Raw genomic sequence first — 20,887 nt, forward strand, 5'->3', positions numbered from 1 at the left:
ACGAAAGAATGAAACAAAAAAAGCACAGATTTATTGAAATAAAAGTACACTACACAGAGTGGGAGTAGGCTCAAGCAAGCAGCTCAAGAGGACTGGTTACAGAATTTTCTAGGGTTTAAATACCCTCTAGAGGTTTCCCTTGAGTTACTTGGTTACATCCTATGTAAATGAAGACTTGACCTGTAACTGGTCTGATTAGTTACAGGAGGTGACCAATCAGAGGCTGAAGTGAAGTTACAAAGTTACACTCTATGCACACGAAGACCTGGCCCATGACCAGTCTGATTGATTGAGGGAGGGGACCAATCAGAAGTGCTTTCCATTTTTTGCCTGTGATGCAGTGGAATGGGAGGGGGTGTTGCAAAGGGAGTAGCCTCTGATACCTTTGTTACTTGGGTATAGAGAGGTGGGGTTTTTCTTTTAATTCAGTTTTAGGGAGTCAGTGCACATCGGCCTTAGGTTCTTTGCTTCCAGACCATATTCTCCTGTCTCAATATGAGTTATAGAATTACAAGTTTAGTACAAGTATTAAACCTTAGGGTTGTAAGGCTAGGTGGGAGAATTGAAGGCTGGAAGAGAAGAGTTAGGCAATCAGAGAACAAGTCACTAGCTTCTGCCTAAAGTACTTCCTGCCTAAGTACCTGCAGCAGAAAAGCTAAGAAAATCCAATTTCATAAGAAGACTGCGAAGGGAAATTCCTAAAGAATTTGAGAGGAAGCTATTATTGTTGTATAACTCTTGCCTTTATTTTGATCTGGGGTCACTGCTGTTTGTCAGATTATTAGCAGTTGGGTAGAAAAGATAGACATAAAGTAGAGGAGCTCAAAAAAAAGTCTGAGATCTACCAGGTACCCTTGGGCCTCTCTGCCATCTATGTGACCACAAAAACCCACTTAGAGGGTAATTAATGGTAGTTACCTCACTTCTCAAATCTTCCACAAGTTTCTCTTTAGGCCAACTCTAATCAAGAACCCAACAAAAAGGGGATTCTAGGCAATGTAGTTCCCTACTTAACCAAGTGGCCAATAGAAAAAATACAGTCTGTATGAGTAACAGCTAGATGATAATGATTTTAGGAAAAAGAGAAACAATCTAGAGACACACAGGCCTGATGAATGCTGTATGCATCACTTTTATTAATTTTATAATAAAGCAAACCCTTATTTATATGCATCATTTAATGAAAACTGTTATGTTTTAGTTAGGCTTTTAAGAGAAGTGGATTAAGCATTAAGCATTTGAACAAATCACATACAAATCTTTAAAAAGAAACAAGTTATTAATATCATCATAAGCACAGATGATAAAAGGGAAATATCTACTTGCATTTCTGACTTTTTAAATGAACACTGAAAAGTAGAAGAACAATTTAAGACTTAAGAAATGATGGTTAAGAGGGTTAGCAATTCAGACTTCTGGATATATTTTATGGAAGCTAACATGATCCTGAATTAATTTTCCTCAGAATCTGAAGGCCACATAGTGTTTGCCTTCCTCTGGACAATTTCTTTGTTGTTTTGGGCCATGAAATAGTTCATAGATTCACACCAGTGCAAAAAATTCTTATGCATAGTGGAAATAATTGTTATGTGGCTTATGCAGTTAGGAACTTTAGAAAGAGTGAAGTCATGCTGATATAAGAGGGTAAGTCTTTATTTGATATTAAGTTCAATTGATAGTCTATCTTCTTTCAATTTTTAAATTTTCTTTTCCTTTCTTTCTTATTTGGCTATTGCTTCTAGGCTCTATAATGACTTAGGCAAGTTTTTAATTAAAATGTTGATTATTATACTTATCTGGAAGGGGAGATACCATAGTCATGAAGGTGGTTTTTCCAGGGTGAGGCTAATCCATTGAACTCTGGGTGTGCTGACCCCTGTGATTTCCCCAAATGTGGGAAACTCCACTGCACAATTGGTGGTGGTGGAGGACTATGTTCCTACTCTGCCCTGGTTTTATTTTTTCAACATCAAAATGAAATTTAAAACATAAAAAATAAAAATGTTTATTATTATGAATGGGATGTGAGACCTTTAAAACATCACTTTTGTACTTACATAGCTATATTAAACAATAAGTTGTGTAAGAAACCAGCCCATGAAAAAAAGAATAGACAACTACCTCATAAAATTAAGGTTTTTATTTTGGCAGGAAGAAACTGTACCGTTTGGATTTTATCTAATATTGATGAAAATATCACTGAAAAATCTCAATACCGTTAAGTTTTAACTCATTTGATCAATTGAACGTGAACTAAAAACAAACAAAAAAATCAATAAAATACCATGGGAAATAAGTTAGTATGTAATTTAAAATTTACATTGTTAATATAATGGTAGCAGTATCAGGTCATCACTTGATTTTTTTCTAATTTCAAAGAGTATAAAAATAAAATCATTGTAATTTATAGACCTCATGAATATTTCACAAATCAGATGTAGGTTATTATGAGAATGAGCAAGAAAAGAAGATTTGCTCATATTTATAATTTTTGATGAAATAAAATTATATCTTTTACTTTCTGCTTTTGTTTCACACATCTCCAAACAATTATAATACTATTAGTGTCTGTAACAATTTTTTTCAGTAATATAGTAAATACTGAAAAGAACTAATACAGTCAATGAACTAATTTTATTTAACAATGGTAGGAAGAGAAACCTTCTATGCAACTTTAATGACTCTTTGCTCTTAATCTCTTTTCTCAGTTTATATCATGCTTCTAAGAAAATAATATATGACATAAGGTATACCTAAATATTTTTAAAGTAGAAGAAACAGTTTCACACAAAAAATGCCACAACCTCCCAATAAAGTACAAGATGTAAACCCATGGGGTGTTTTAAGGTATGGTTGATGGTGAACTCAATCCCTACTCAAATATTATTGAGAATATTTGAAAACAATCCAATATGGCTATAGTAAATTCCAGCTAAAAAGCATGTTTAACAAAATGCATGCTATGAAACAGTATTACCATATTATTTTATGTATACCTCCAGCAGCTCCTTTAATATCGTTTTGTTAAATATGATGTACAGAACTATCAGCAGACGCCGGGCGCGGTGGCTCACGCCTGTAATCCCAGCACTTTGGGAGGCGGAGGAGGGCGGATCACGAGGTCAGGAGATCGAGACCATCCTGGATAACACGGTGAAACCCCATCTCTACTAAAAATACGAAAAATTAGCCGGGCGCGGTGGCGGGCGCCTGTAGTCCCAGCTACTCGGGCAGGAGAATGGCATGAATCCGGGAGGCGGAGCTTGCAGTGAGCCGAGATCGCGCCGCTGCACTCCAGCCTGGGTGACAGAGCGAGACTCCGTCTCAAAAAAAAAAAAAAAAGAAAGAACTATCAGCAGACATAGTGTCTCTTATAACCTTCAATCACATTTGCCTAAACATTTAAATTCCATTTAAGAAATGTGTATCAAGTGCTTACTCTGCCATTCACTTTTCTAAGTGTTTGATATAAATCAGTAAATGAAACAAACCCTTTGCCTTATAATCTTGCATTCCAAAATAACTTTAAAATTTCGACCTAGAATTTTTTCACCTCAAATTCATTCTTATTAAAAATCAAAATAGTCGTCTTTAGTAAAGGTGTTACTCTTCTTCCCTTCTTATTTTTGCAGAGTACTGAGATTTTCAGTACTGAGAAATTCAGCTATCCAAATTTCTAATTTTTTTTACATTTTCTTTTGCAATTGGCTTACAATCCTGTCAAAATATCATGTTTTCATCATTATTCTTTTTATCATTATTATATTTCATCATTATTTTCACATTCATTTTAGTAAATTGAATTTCACTTTTCCTCTAATTTACTCAATTGTTATTTCAGCCATTAATTTATTTAATGACCTTTTGTTAAACATGTGTATTCGGTGTAACATATTATGACTGAACTATTACAATAGTTTCCTGATGGCTCTCCTTATCTCTTTTCTCTTTTCCAATGAATTCCACAAGTTATTGTCAGTAATTTTTTGTACCTAATAATAGTTTTATTAATGTTAATTTCCCTTCCATCAACTATCAATGACACCCATGTGCCAACAGGGTAAAGTTCATAGCTATTAATTGATCTTCACATTTTCTTGTCCCAGTGCCTGTTTTAACTTTATAACTCTCTTTACTTACAGGAAATTTTGTCACAGTATAATGATCTATTCAGCCCTCAAATGTGCCTTTCCAGCTTTGTCTTTTCCATGTATTTTTTTTCTAATGCAAAAGTACTCTTCCCACTCCTCTTTCTATAAAAAGCTTGTAATTCACTCAAATTCAAGCTTAAAACCTACGTCCTTCCTGAAGTCTCTTCTAACCACTTGAACAGTCTGAACTGTTCTATCCCATTTCAATGTCACTTAATATCTTATTTTATACTTAATTTCATATGGCTTGAATTTCTATCTCTTTATATGTATTGCTATTAATTTAAACTGTGTCTTACTCCTAGTCTACAAAGATATGTGTAAACTACAGACAAAGTGACAAAAATTATTAAGTGAGAAATTTGGCATCTTACGTAAATAAATTCCGAAAAAAGGAAATAAGGATAAAAAAATTTTAGGGCAAGAAAATGTCACGTTATCATAAACCTGGCTGTAAAATCCAAGTAACTCAGAGAAAAATTTTCATGATTGGGAATATGATTAGCAATGTATTAATATAACTAAAATATTGCCCAGAGTTACCACTCTATTATTGAAATCAAGGAAAAAAGGATTCCTATGCATCCTCATAGAAAGTGCAGTGTGTAATGATTGAATAATCATCAATCATATAAAATCCAGAAATTAGTTTTGCTAAGATTTTTTCATATTAATTTTTCAAACTAGGATAATTAAACCTGGTCAAAATGTATCTCTGTAAATAATATTGCAACATGATTATCTTGGTCTTTTCTGTGTTGCTTTAAAAGAATACCTGAGACTGGGTAATTTATAATAAACAGAAATGTGTTTATTAGCATTCTGGAGGCTGGGAAGTCCAAGATCAAAAGGCTGGCACCTGTGAGGGCTTGCTGCATCATCCCATGAAAGAAGGCAAAAGGGCAAGAAAGAGCAAGACACAGAAATCACAACCTCAAGCCCTTTTATAATCAGCATTAATTCATTTGTAAGGGTGGCCATCATGACCTAGACACCACTTAGTAGCCCCCACTTCCCAACATTATCACATTGGGGATTAAGTTTCCAGTACATGCTTTTTGGGAGATACATTCAAACCATAGCCAGCTTTAAACTCAATCTGTTTCATAAATGCAGCTGTTACATAGCATGGATAACGCTAATAAAAACTTTAGTATTATCTGTAGAAGATAAAATATATATCCTTCATAATTATGTTATGTAATAAATTTTTAATAGCAGTTTGACTGAGATTAATTTATGCCCTACATGCTGTCAATGGAATTTCAACATATGAGAAATATGACTTTTCTTTAATTTAAAAAAAGGAACTCTTAATTGCAAAGGAAATTGTGTGAATAAATGCTGTTTTAGAATATCTGGATTTAAAAAAATAAAAATAAATACAAAATAAAATTTAAATTTAACATCATATTGAAAGTTATAATTTTTGGAATGATGTTTAAGTGATATAATAACACCAAAAACAACAGTATGTTAGATCTAAAAACTAAGCAAAAACTGTCAGAGTGTACTAAAAAACTGAAATTGAAAAAAAAAAAGGAGATAAGACTTGTAAGTATAATACATTTAGTGTTTTTTATGTATTTGAGAAATATGGTAGCTATTAGCACTTTCATTGTTTAAATGACTAAAAATAATAAGAAAATCTAAAACCAATTATTATCTCCAACTGCCGAGTTGAGTAAAAACATAAAATTAAAACAAGGTGACTTGTAGAAAAAGATAGAAATTTTAAAAATAAAAAAGGAACGAAATAAAAATAATCAAAACACAGAACACCTAAAGCAAGCTGAGAGATATAAGATTCAATAAATAAGTGTGTCTACTAAAAGAAAATCATTTGAAATGTACTTTTAAAATGTATGAAATTATTAAATATTTACCTAAATTAAAATATTTTAAGAAAGTTTAATGTAAATGCAGTTCAAACATACAATAAACAAATTCAGAAAAAATAAAATCCTGTATCAAGATATTATCATACAAATTTAGAATTCACGATAAAAAGCATCAAATTGAACAAAAGAAGTAATTTTTTAGTTGTAGAAGGTAATAATTCAGTAAAAATACATAAATACAACAAATTTATGTGGCAAAGAGGCAATAGAATATATGAAGAAAACTTAATGAAAATCTAAGGCTAAATTGAAAACAAAATCATAATAAATGATCATCATACTACTGACATTTTTTACATCAAGTAGAGAAAACTAGACAATCTTTTTTTTTGAGATGGAGTCTCACTCTGTCACCTAGGCTGGAGTGCAATGGCGTGATCTCGACTCACTGCAACCTCCGCCTCCCGAGTTCAAGCTATTCTCCTGCCTCAGCCTCCCGAGTAACTGGGACTACAGGCACATGCCACCTCGCTGGGCTAATTTTTTGTATTTTTAGTAGAGACAGGGTTTCACCGTGTTAGCCAGGATGGTCTCAATCTCCTGACTTCGTGATCAGCCTGCTTTGGCCTCCCAAAGTGCTGGGATTACAGGCGTGAGCCACCGCACCCGGCCGACAATCTTAATAAAACTTACACAAACATATCTTCCAAAGCAAATCGGGAATAGGATGCATATTTAAGATAGACTAAGGCATCTGTTCTATATATTATTAAACAATTTACAAATAATTAACACTAAGTTAATTTTTGTTCTAAGTTAAACCAGTATGTTCTTCTGCCAAAAGGGAAATGTGAAAAGCCTATTTCAAACTTTCCGTACTGAAATCACGTCATCAAAATTGCATGCACTTAGAGATGTTCAAGGTGAGCCTCATGTTTTGCTTATTTGTTAGCAATCTGTTTTTTTTTTTTTTTCACCTGAATTTGTATCTGACTTTTCAAATCTTTGAGATTGAGCATCTTCACCAGGATATGTTTGGTAGGAGGTTTTTAATTATTCTGCCTCTTTAGGTTGACCTGTGATCCATAGATTTAATTTTCCTACATTTTAGTGAAACATTCTTTCATATCTTCAAATGCTTTTTCTGATTTTCTTGTTAGTGCATTTCTTCAAGCACACCTGTTACCAATCTAATGGGTCAGCCCCATCTATTCTTCATGTAAATTATTTTTTATTAATTTACTTCTTGTTACAGTGTATTTAATTCCAGCTGTTTTTCATCATTTATTATGAGTTCTACTCCTGGCAGTATTGATATAGTCCTATATTGATTAACAGCAGGGTTATATTCTGCAAAATGCATCATCACTATGAAATTTTGTTGTGCAAACATGATAGAGTGTACTTACTCAAACCTAGCTGATATGGCCTACTACACACCTAGGTTATATAGTATACAAGTCTATATAACATGTCACTATACTGAATACTGCAGGCAACTGTAACAAAATGGTGTTTGTGTATCCAAACATATTTCAACATAAAAAATATACGGTAAAAATATGGTATAAAAGATAAAAAACAGTATACCTTTATAGGACACTCACCATTAATGGACCTTTTGTGGGACAGGAAATTGCTCTAGGTGAGTCACTCAGTGAATGGTGAGTGAATGTGAATGTTAAGGCCTACGATATTAATAATAGTAAACGATATTAATGTACACTATTCTAGACTTTATAAACACTGTACACTTAGGCTATGCTGAATTTATTAAAAATGATTTTTCTTTATTAATCTTAGCTTACTATGACATTTTTAGACTATAAATTTTTAACTTTTTAAACTTTTTGAGTATTTTGTGGTAACAGCTTAAAATGCAAACACATTGTACAGCTGAATAAAATATTTTCTTTTTATATTTTTAAACTATTTTTTGCTAAAACTAACACACTAACACACACATTAGCCTATGCCTGCCCGGGGCTAGTATCATGAAAATAACTGTCTTGCACCTCCACATCTTGCCCCTCTGGAAGGCCTTCAAGGCGAAAACATGCATGGAGCTGTCATTTTTTATTTATTTATTTATTTATTTATTTATTTATTTATTTATTTATTTGAGATGGAGTCTTCTTCTGTCGCCCAGGCTGGAGTGCAGTGACATGATCTTCCCTCACTGCAAGCCCCGCCTCCCGGGTTCACACCATTCTCCTGCCTCAGCCTCCGGAGTAGCTGGGACTACAGGCACCCACCACCACGCCCGGCTAATTTTTTGTATTTTTAGTAGAGTCGGGGTTTCACCGTGTTAGCCAGGATGGTCTCGATCTCCTGACCTCGTGATCCGCCCGCCTTTGCCTCACAAAGTGCTGGGATTACAGGCGTGAACCACCGTGCGGGGCCGGAGCTGCCATCTTTTATGATAACAATGGTTTCTTTTGGAATATCTCCTAAAGGACCTACCTGAAGATGTTTTACTTATCTTGTTTTTTAGTAGGTAGAAAGAGTACACTCTAAAATAATGATTAAAAAGTATAGTATACTAAATACAAAAACCAGCAATATAGTTGCTTATTATCAATATTAAGTATCATTTACTGTACATAATTGTATGTGCTACACTGTTGTATGACTGTCAGTGCAGTGGGTTTGTTTATACCATCATCACCACAAACAAATGATTAATGTATTGTGCTATTGTTACAATAGGTAGCTAGTCAGACATGAGCAGGGCAGGAGAGGGCTACCCCCACCCGCTGGGAATGTAAGGCGACCATCAGGTGATGGTCCAGCAGTTAGCACACTGGCTTTCTAAAATAATAATTAGCCACAGCTTGTGCCAGGGAGAGGCAATTTCCCAATACATAAAAGCACTTGAAATTGGTAATCGACAGCTTCCAATGCCATCTCAGGAAATGGGCAAGTTGGCTCGAGCATGCACTTTAAGAGGCAAAATGGCAGAGCATGACTTTCCAGTGCATTCCATCGCAAAAGGGAAGAAAGCCTCAGGTGAGCGTGTGTACAACTCCAGTAAATACACTGTGCATGCTCACCTACCAAGTGTCAGCAGGCCACCGCACATGTGGGCTGCTCACCCTAAGGGAAGAATCAAGGGAAAGGGACCAAGACCACAGAAGTATGCCAACATATAAAACCCAAAGTCAAAAGCCCACCGCTGGGATAGGTACGGTGGCTCACGCCCGTAATCCCAGCACTCTGGGAGGCCGAGGCGGGCTGATCACAAGGTCAGGAGATAGAGACCATACTGCCCAACATGATGGCAACCCTGTCTCTACTAAAAATACAAAAAGTTAGCCGGGCGTGGTGGCAGGCTCCTGTATTCCCAGCTACTCAGGAGGCTGAGGCAGTAGAATGGCGTGAACCCAGGAGGCGGAGCTTGCAGTGAGCCGAGATCATGCCACTGCACTCCAACCTGAGCAACAGAGCGAGACTGTCTCAAAAAAAAAAAAAAAAAATCTCAAACGCTGTACTTGTTCTTCAAGTTGCCCACTTGAGCCCCTTCCAGGTGTACTTTCTTTTCTTTTTTTCCTGCTCTAGAGCTTTTTAATAAACTTCCACTCCTGCTCCAAAACTTATCTCAGTTTCTTTTTCTGACTTCTGCTCGTCAGTTGAATTCTTTCTTCTGAGGAGGCAAGAATTGAAGTTGCTGCAGAACCCTACAGCTTTGCTGCCAGTTACTCATGTATTTGTCACCCCTAACACTACAATATCTTAAGGGCTATGAAGTCACTAGGTCATAGGAATTTTTCAGCTTCTTTAAGATCTCATGAGAACATCATCGTATGTGCAGTCCATAATATTATGTAGCATATGACTGATTTGTCTTGTAAGTGAATTTTGAAACTTTTCTAATTCTCCTTTTACCTCTTATTTCATAGGGTTCGTTAAAAATTTTCATGAGAATGCAATTCTATGCACATATCTTCATTTCCTAAAGTGTCTCGTTTAAAAGTGTGTTTTCTGTCATTTGCTTGCTACAAATAATAGCATAGTCTCATATAGTTTTTCTCTTGCTCCTAACAGTATTTGCAATTTTCACTAAATATAGATTCTCTTGGTCCTCTTCCCTGTTTACCTGGGCAGGATTTGAGTCATCTTTGAACCACAGAGGCATGCGTGAGTGCAAAAGATTTCTCAACATCTATTCAGCCATGCAATTGCTTGCAGTAAGTGTGAAAGGATTGAGTTTTTCATAGCAGCAGATGGGAAATGACCTCTCTATGTACTTTATTTTTTCTGTGTTAAAACCCCTATATTATGGGACACCTCCATTAAAAACGGATATCCAATTTAATGTATGTGTGTAGGGAACTGGATATATATTTTTTTAAATTTTATTATGATACTTTAGGTTTTAGGGTACATGTGCACAATGTGCAGGTTTGTTACATATGTATCCATGTGCCATGTTGTTTTGCTGCACCCATTAACTCTTCATTTAGCATTACGTATATCTCCTAATGCTGTCCCTCCCCCCTCCTCCCACCCCACAACAGTCCCCGGAGTGTGATGTTCCCCTTCCTGTGTCCATGAGTTCTCATTGTTCAATTCCCACCTATGAGTGAGAACATGCGGTGTTTGGTTTTTTGTCCTTGCGATAGTTTACTGAGAATGATGTTTTCCACTTTCATCCATGTCCCTACAAAGGACATGAACTCATCATTTTTTATGGCTGCATAGTATTCCATGCTGTATATGTGCCACATTTTCTTAATCCAGTCTATTGTTGTTGGACATTTGGGTTGGTTCCAAGTCTTTGCTATTGTGAATAGTGCCGCAATAAACATACGTGTGCATGTGTCTTTATAGCAGCATGATTTATAGTCCTTTGGATATATATCCGGTAATGGGATGGCTGGGTCAAATGGTATTTCTAGTTCTAGATTCCTGAGGAATCGCCACACTGACTTCCACAATGGTGGAACTAGTTTACAGTCCCACCAACAGTGTAAAAGTGTTCCTATTTCTCCACATCCTCTCCAGCACCTGTTGTTTCCTGACTTTTGAATGATGGCCATTCTAACTGGTGTGAGATGGTATCTCATTGTGGTTTTGATTTGCATTTCACTGATGGCCAGTGATGATGAGCATTTTTTCATGTGTTTTTTGGCTGCATAAATGTCTTCTTTTGAGAAGTGTCTGTTCATGTCCTTTGCCCACTTTTTGATGGGGTTGTTTGTTTTTTTCTTGTAAATATGTTTGAGTTCATTGTAGATTCTGGATATTAGCCCTTTGTCAGATGAGTAGATTGCAAAAATTTTCTCCCATTCTGTAGGTTGCTTGTTCACTCTGATGGTAGTTTCTTTTGTTGTGCAGAAGCTCTTTCGTTTAATTAGATCCCATTTGTCAATTTTGGCTTTTGTTGCCATTGCTTTTGGTGTTTTAGACATGAAGTCCTTGCCCACGCCTATGTCCTGAATGGTATTGCCTAGGTTTTCTTGTAGGGTTTTTATGGTTTTAGGTCTAACATGTAAGTCTTTAATCCATCTTTAATTAAGTTTTGTATAAGGTGTAAGGCAGGGATCCAGTTTCAGCTTTCTGCATATGGCTAGCCAGTTTTCCCAGCACCATTTATTAAATAGGGAATCCTTTCCCCATTTCTTGTTTTTGTCAGGTTTGTCAAAGATCAGATAGTTGTAGATATGTGGCATTATTTCTGAGGGCTCTGTTCTCTTCCATTGATCTATGTCTCTGTTGTGGTACCAGTACCATGCTGTTTTGGTTACTGTAGCCTTGTAGTATAGTTTGAAGTCAGGTAGCGTGATGCCTCCAGCTTTGCTCTTTTGGCTTAGGATTGACTTGGCCATGTGGGCTCTTTTTTGATTCCATATGAACTTTAAAGTAGATTCTTTCAATTCTGTGAAGAAAGTCATTGGTAGCTTGATGGGGATGGCATTGAATCTATAAATTACCTTGGGCACTATGGCCATTTTCACGATATTGATTCTTCCAACCCATGAGCATGGAATGTTCTTCCATTTGTTTGTATCCTCTTTTATTTCATTGAGCAGTGGTTTGTAGTTGTCCTTGAAGAGGTCCTTCACATCCTTTGTAAGTTGGATTCCTAGGTATTTTATTCTCTTTGAAGCAATTGTGAATGGGAGTTCACTCATGATTTGGCTCTCTGTTTGCCTGTGATTAGTGTACAAGAATGCTTCTGATTTTTGTACATTGATTTTGTATCCTGAGACTTTGCTGAAGTTGCTAATCAGCTTAAGGAGATTTTGGGCTGAGACAATGGGATTTTCTAGATATACAATCATGTCATCTGCAAACAGGGACAATTTGACTTCCTCTTTTCCTAATTGAATACCCTTTATTTCCTTCTCCTGCCTGATTGCCCTGGCCAGAACTTCCAGCACTATGTTGAATAGGAGTGGTGAGAGAGGGCATCCCTGTCTTGTGCCAGTTTTCAAAGGGAATGCTTCCAGTTTTTGCCCATTCAGTATGATATTGGCTGTGGGTTTGTCATAGATAGCTCTTATTATTATGAGATACGTCCCATCAATACCTAATTTATTGAGAGTTTTTAGCATGAAGGGTTGTTGAATTTTGTCAAAGGCCTTTTCTGCAGCTATTGAGATAATCATGTGGTTTTTGTCTTTGGTTCTGTTTATATGCTGGATTACATTTATTGATTTGCGTACATACATGGTGTATAAGCTTTTTGACGTGCTGCTGGATTTGGTTTGCCAGTATTTTATTGAGAATTTTTGCATCAATGTTCATCAAGGATACTGGTCTGAAATTATCTTTTTTGGTTATGTCTCTGCCAGGCTTTGGTATCAGGACGATGCTGGCCTCATAAAATGTGTTAGGGAGGATTCCCTCTTTTTCTATTGATTGGAATAGTTTCAGAAGGAATGGTACCAGTTCCTCCTTGTACCTCTGGTAGAATTCAGCTGTGAATTCATCAGGTCCTGGACTTTTTTTGGTTGGTAAGCTATTGATTATTGCCACAATTTCAGAGCCTGTTATTGGTCTATTCAGAGATTCAACTTCTTCCTGGTTTAGTCTTGGGAGGGTGTTTTTGTCGAGGAATTTATCCATTTCTTCTAGATTTTCTAGTTTATTTGCATAGAGGTGTTTGTAGTATTCTCTGACGGTAGATTGTATTTCTGTGGGATCGGTGGTGATATCCCCTTTTTCATTTTTTATTGCATCTATTTGATTCTTCTCTCTTTTCTTCTTTATTAATCTTGCTAGTGGTCTATCAATTTTGTTGATCTTTTCAAAAAACCAGCTCCTGGATTCATTAATTTTTTGAAGGGCTTTTTGTGTCTCTATTTCCTTCAGTTCTGCTCTGATTTTAGTTATTTCTAGCCTTCTGCTAGCTTTTGAATGTGTTTGCTCTTGCTTTTCTAGTTCTTTTAATTGTGATGTTAGGGTGTCAATTTTGGATCTTTCCTGCTTTCTCTTGTGGGCATTTAGTGCTATAAATTTCCCTCTACACACTGCTTTGAATGTGTCCCAGAGATTCTGGTATGTTGTGTCTTTGTTCTCGTTGGTTTCAAAGAACATCTTTATTTCTGCCTTCATTTCATTATGTACCCAATAGTCATTCAGGAGCGGGTTGTTCAGTTTCCATGTAGTTGAGCGGTTTTGGGTGAGTTTCTTAATCCTGAGTTCTAGTTTGATTGCACTGTGGTCTGAGAGTTTGTTGTAATTTCTGTTCTTTTACATTTGCTGAGGAGAGTTTTACTTCCAACTATGTGGTCAATTTTGGAATAGGTGTGGTGCGGTGCTGAAAAAAATATATATTCTGTTGATTTGGATATTTTTTGAATTTATGTTTGTTCATTGCTTTAAATGTGTCAGCCTCTTTAGTGGGTGGTTGAGTGTGAAAATCTTTACAATTTGTTAGATTTTTGCTTGGTTTCTCACATCTAAATAAAGTATAATATATGAGAAATATGGAAAGGAAAGTTTGCAATATGACATCAATTTGGTTAATGAGAATAAATTAAAGTTGAAAGGCAATCAATTAATAAAATTAGCATTAATCACAGAAATGCAACATTGTAAAACAATGGTAAGTGGCTGAATTTACAACAGGATGCATCTACAGCAAAATCAAACAGCTTTAAAATATGGAATTAAAGTGCATACAATCTTGTGCTTCATAATTTTATATATATAGGAAATTTAAAATTTAAAAAAATGTATATATATATAAATAGGGAAAAAATTCCTTGATATTGGTCTTGGCAGTGATATCTTAAATATCACGCTAAAAGTTCAGGCTACGAAAACAATAAATGGGACTATATCAAAGTAAAACAAATAATAAAACGAAAAGCTTCTGAAGAGCAAAGAAACAATCATAACAAGAAACAGAATCCATGGATTGGAAAAATATATTTGGAAACCATATATCTGATAAAAGATTAATAAGCAAAATTTATTTCAAAAAACATACATGTGATAAGGGGTTAATATGCAAAATTTATACAAATACACATGCAACTCAACAGCAAGAAAACATATGGCCTAATTGTAAAATGGGCAACAGACCTAAATAAACACTTCTCTGAAGAAGAAATAAAAATGGCCACAGGTATATAAAAAGGATCTGAACATCATTCATTATCAGGGAAATGCAAACCAAAGCCACTATGATAAATCAGCTCACATATGTTAAAATGGCCAGTATGAAGACAAAAAGATAACAAGTGTTGGTGAAGGTATGAAGAAAAGAGAACCCTTGTACACTGTTGGTCTGATCATTTTGGAAAGCAATGTGGAGGTTCCTAAATAAATTAAAAATATAATTACCATATGACCCAGCAATGTTTCTCCTGGGTATATGGTAGTCCCCTCTTTTTCATTGTTTCACTTTCGGTGGCTTCAGATTCCTGTGAATAACCGGGGTCTAAAATTGTTAAACGGAATATTTGGGGAATAAACCATTCACAAAGTTTAAAATTGTGCACTGTTCTGAATAGCATGATAAAATCTCATGCCATTCTGCTTTGTACCATCCAGCACATGAATTATCCCTTTATCTAGTGTATCCACACTCTATATGCTCCCTGCCTCTTAGTAATTTCATAGCTGTCTTGGTAATTAGATCAACTGTCACATCATGGCAGTGCTTGTGTTCAAGTAATTCTTATTTTATGTAGTAGTGACCCCAGAGTGCAAGAGCAGTAATACTGGCTATTCAGATACGCCAAAGAGAAGCCATAATGAACTTCCTGTAAGTGAAAAGGTGAAAATTCTCAACTTTCTAAGAAAAAAAGGTATATATATATATATGCCACATTTGCTAAGATCTATGGTAAGAACAAGTCTTCCATCCTTGAAACTGTGAACAGTATATTTTACAATTATTCTATTTTATTGTTAGCTATTGTTTTTAATCTCTTACTGTGCCTAATTTATAAATTAAACTTTTATCATAGATATATATATAGAAAAATCATCATCTATATATCACATATATATATAGGGGTTCAGTACTATTCACAGGTTCAGGCATCTGGTGGGGTATTGGTGTTATAGCCTCTGAGGGTAAGGAGAGAATACCATGTACTCAAAGGAAATAAAATCATCACCTCTTAAAGATGTCTGCATTCTCATATTCGTTGCAGTATTATTCATGATAGCCAAGATATAGAAACAATCTAGGTGTCTATTGATGAACAAATGGGTAAAGAAACTGTGGTATATATATAGAGAGAGGGGGAAATAATTCAGCCATAAAAAAGAGGAGATTCTTCCTTTTGCTACATCATGGATGGATCTAGAGGACATATGCTAAGTGACAAAAGCCAGAAACATATAAATTTTAAAAAATTCATGATATCACTTATATGTGGAATCTAAAAAAAAAAGTCAACTATACATAAATAGAGAATAAGAAAGTGGTTACCAGTGTCAAGATGTGGAGAAAGAGTAGGAATTGGGGAGATGTAGATGAAAAGATGCAAAATAGAAGACATGTAGGATGGACAAGTCTAATAAATAGTGTGAAACATGAGGGCTATGTTTAATAATAGTGTATTGTATTCAACATTTTTATTAAATTAGTAGATAATAGCTGCTCTGCCTCAGAGGAAAAAGATGAGTAATTATATGAGGTGATATGTTAATTTGTATCACTATAGAAACCATTTTATTATATATGTATCTCAAAGCATTGTGTTGCATAATAAAATTGATGAAGCTATATATGTTTGGTCTTTACCCTCTTCCTTGGCAATCAGCTTTCACAATTTTGGGGATCTCTGAAGTGATGTGCCTTTTTAATAAATGATGGCTTGGGGCTTCTGGATAAACTCAGGATGGAGGCTGGTTGCCAGAGAAACCAACCATGTGATTAAGAGTTGGGGCTTTCAGTTCCACCCCTCAACCCCTGGGGAGAGGAGAGGTGTTGAAGGTGGAGTTTATCATCAACTCAATTTCTTACCGTATGCTGTTTCTCTGGGCTAACAATCACTGCCTCCTTACCTACCAAATCAATCTTCGTAACCTAGCTCATAATCATATGGCAATTCTATTCTGTCACTCCTACCAGACAGCTGACTAAGCAAGCCCTCCTCTGTGGTGCCTTTGTATCTTGCACCTATTTCTATGACTGTACTTTCTACTGCATTAGAATTATTTGTATTATATGCTTTGAGGGCAGAACCTTTGTCATATTTATCTCTGTTCTCTCTAACATGTAGCAGAATGCATGATAAATTATAAGTATTCAATAACTTGGTGAAATTTAATTACACATTTTGTTAACTAGTAGTATATAAGGAGGCAAAAGAGAAAAATTCTCCAACATAGGTCAATGATAGGATTTTTTTTGTTTGTTTTGACCATACTATACATGAAGCTGAATAAAGCTAATACAAAAGCACCTGTTTTCATTGTTCTAAAAATACATTATTGTGTAGAAAGGAAATAAAAGAAAGATGACTGTTTTAGTCTGTTGTCTGCTGCTATAACAGAATACCTGAGACTGGATAATTTATAAACCATAGAAATTTATGGTTCTGGAGGCTGAGAAGTCCAAGAGCATGGCACTAGCATTGAGCCAGAGCCTTTGTGCTGAGTTATCTCATGCAGAAGGCAGAAGGGCAAGTGGGTACATGAGACAGAAAGAAAAAAAAGGGGAATCAAAATCTCATGATAGCTTACCCACTCCTGAGGTAACAACATTAATTTATTTATGAGGACAGAGTGAATCACCTTTTAAATACCTCACAACTCTTAATACCACCCCAATGACAATTAAATTTTAACAAGAGTTTTGGAGGGTATGTTATAATTATAGCAATGACCATTTGTTGAGACAACTGTGATTATAATACTATGTTCCAAGCATGGTATGGGTACCTGACATAGACTGATAATTTTCACTATAATCTTGCTGTGTAGAAGGTTGGATGGGCCTCAGTTTATAAATGTGGAAACTGAGAATCAGAGATATATTTTTTCAGAGACTGATAATTTTCACTATAATCTTGCTGTGTCGAAGGCTGGATAGGCCTCAACTTATAAATGTGGAAACTGAGGATCAGAGATATATTTGTTCATGGTTACACTGAAGTGATCTAATTTGTCAATATTTGCCTTTTGTCGTGATAATGACTTTACTGTGTCTGTGCCATATTTTTTTTTTTTTTGAGACAGTGTCTCACTCTGTCACCCAGGCTAGAGTCCAATGGCATGATCATGGCTCACTACAGCCTTGACCTCCTGACCTCCCCAGACTCAAGCAATCCTCCCATCTCAGCCTCCTGAGTAGCTGGGACTACAGACACACACCACCGCTTGACTAATTTTTGTATTTTTTTGTAGAGATGTGGTTTTACCATGTTGCCCAGTGTGGTCTTGAACTCCTGAGCTTAGCAATCTGCTAGGCTCAGACTCCCAAAGTGCTAGTATTACAGGCGTGAGCCACCGTACCCAGCCCCTGTGCCATACATTTTGAAAATAAAGGTTTCTGTAAGCTGAGACAAGTTTAATTTGAAATACATAGTTTTAAAAAGGATGTAATGAAGTAATTATAAATTTTAAACATTCAAATAAACCAATTTTAGCTTTTACCTGTATATATTATTTGATAAAAATAAGATCATATCATAAGGTATTTTGTGGCTGTGTTTTTCACACAATATTATATTGTGAATGTATTTCCATGCCAATAAGAATTCTATGTTTTCATTTTTAATGTCTGGTGGATCTTCATTTATTCAGTGTATCTCCTACTGTTGAACATTAACTATTTTTTGAGAATTTGTTCTTTACAACATTGTAATTCTATAATTCTCTGTATACATCTTGTACAAATAATCATTCTATTGAGCTATGTTTCTAAAAGGAGAATTGTGGTTTTGTGCATGCCCTAAGATTATATGCCTATATTATGTTTCTGTGGCTGCTATAGATTATAAATTCCTCAAGGAATGATGCTTTCTAATTTCTTTCTATACCTTAGCTATGCATGGTATTTTGTCTTTATAATGATTACACTCTCTTAAATGTCTTATTTCCTAAATATTTAGCAGTTAGGAAAAAGTTATGGGGGAGGAATTAAAGAGAATGGTTTTATTCCAAAAATTATAAGATATTGTTTTCTTTGTTTGGTCATAGGTCTGTTCATCTGGTCTTATTTGCTTTTCCATTGAAATCTTTACATGGAATTTTTTCTGTTGAGAAATAAAATTTAGTTTAAAAAATAAGCAAAAAACAAAACAAAATGTGGCAAACACTTCTCACTCACTTAAAGAGCTACACGCAGTGAGTGTATGATTACGGAATAAAGCCATAAGTTAAGCCATGAATCAATGAACGGGAGAATGAATCAGGAGGAAATCTGTCCATATTGCTCCATGCTGAATGCTTTCACTTTCTCATTTTTCTCTGTTAGGAAGAGTTAAAGCCCAGGTGCTCAATACAAGGTGGGGAGAATCTCTGGGGAGGAGGGCCCTGGAAATTGCCTAGGGATAGTGTGTTGACACTGGTAATCTCTCTAGTCATAGAAGCAACTCCTGGTTCTGTGATTTACCTCATCTTGACAAAACAGAAATTTCCTGTAACTGTTTCTATCAGCAGCATCTTTTGAAAAATAAGATTGTTTCAGCAGTTAAGTTTTAAAATGCTTAACTTTTTTCTCTGCTTGAACTTCTTGCCCTCTTCCCATCATACCTTTTAAAACAAATTTCCTGTCAAGTTACAGTTTACTTTAATTCACTTTTAACAAGTACATAGGCCTGTGACTAATCTAGAGATAATTACAGTGCCAATCCTATTGACAAAATTGAAATACTGAAATGAAAATATGTGCATTTCCACTCTCTTTTCCCAGTAATATTAACCTGTCACTCCAGTGCTGTATCAAAAATTCCTTGGCTTCTTTTCTTAAATCAAAATTGCCCAAAGCTCTGAGAAACCACATTTTCATAAGCAACTTAGTCAGGCTACATCTACAAGCTCCGGGAGTGAGATTACCACCTTGACTCTATAAAAAATTTTATTATGTGATATGAAGAACTTTGAAAACTGACTTATGCTTCTCTATTAAACTCACACTCAGAATTTAGGGGGATTCCTAATTAGCTTCTTATGCTCTAGTTAATGTGTTACCCAGTTGAGTTTCCATTTCAAAGGCGACATAATGAAAAAGTGCCTGTTTCTCACTTAAGATCTACCGTACTTGTATTTGCACAGTAATTCTATATAAAAATTCAGCATCATGGGAAGTATAGCAATGGAGAGAGCTATAAACATGAACAATTTGCAAAAGAGGAAGAAAAACATTCATGAGGCAATTTACACCTTGTTACCTAATTTGAATTTTAATAGGTAGACTCCTACAATAGTCACATGCTGGAAGGAAACATTGACTGAAAAAAGTCAAAGAAGATATTATCAGATAATTATCATACAGTTTAAAATGCATATTCTATTTGTCATATACAGTGCTTTAAAAAAGTCAGGGCATCATAGAAAATTCAGAGTTTAGATCAGAAATGCTATATCAAATGCAAAGTAATATTATAAATCTCTGAAGAAATGAACTTTTACTTCTCCATTGTACAGCAGTAAAACTAGGGAAACAACCCTCTATGATCAAGGCAAATACTATGCCACCAAATATTGCATAAAATGCAAAAATACAAATGTTTTATATAATATCATACCTTTTGGAGCTTTGTACCACCCATGAAGAAACGCAGAAAAAGATGGTCTGAAAAAGAAAGAATAAAGGCAGTGCAGATGACAGAGCAGAGAAAGAAACACACAATAAAATCACTTTAGAGCTTGTGATTAAGATGGGCGTTAATATAGCGTGAATGTGTGTTCCTTCTAAATCTCATGTTAAAATGTGACTCCCAATGTTGGAGATGGACATGGTGGGAGATGTTGGGGTAATGGGGACAGATTCCTCATTAATGGCTTGGTGCTGTCTTTGTGGGACTCAGTGAGTTCTTGCTCTGGTAGGTTCACATCAGAGGTAATGGTTTAAAACAGCCTAGCACCTCTCCCCTCTCCCTCTCTTATTCCGTCTCTTACCATGTGACAGTCTTGCTCCCTTTGGCCTTCTACCATAATTGGAAGCTTCCTGAGGCCTCAACAGAAGGATTTGCTGGCACAAGTCTTCTTATATATCTTGCAGAACCATAAGCCAAAATAAATTTCATTTCTTTATAAATTACTCAGCCTCAGGTATTTCTTTACAGCAACACAAATGGACTATTACAGTCATCAATAAATAACCTAAAGTCTCATGTAAGACCATTTAAGGCAATTGGTGGGCCTATTACCAGCAAAAGTCTTCTGAGTACACAGGAAGAGTACTGTTGCCTAAACAAACCTAAAAGCAAACTAAAAAATGAACTCCCTTGTTTTTTTGTGGTAAATTCTGCCCAATGT

General features: G+C 35.4%; 1 non-coding gene across 1 annotated transcript; it reads left to right on the forward strand.

Annotated features, from left to right (window-relative positions):
• Positions 1-1,788: 1,788 nt before the first annotated feature.
• LOC129471777 (U1 spliceosomal RNA) lies at positions 1,789-1,950 on the forward strand. The gene has a single exon (XR_008653732.1). It is a non-coding gene; the product is annotated as a U1 spliceosomal RNA (small nuclear RNA).
• The last annotated feature ends 18,937 nt before the right edge of the window (positions 1,951-20,887 follow it).

This window comes from Symphalangus syndactylus, chromosome 21, assembly GCF_028878055.3.
Source record: "Symphalangus syndactylus isolate Jambi chromosome 21, NHGRI_mSymSyn1-v2.1_pri, whole genome shotgun sequence".
Taxonomy (NCBI): domain Eukaryota; kingdom Metazoa; phylum Chordata; class Mammalia; order Primates; family Hylobatidae; genus Symphalangus; species Symphalangus syndactylus.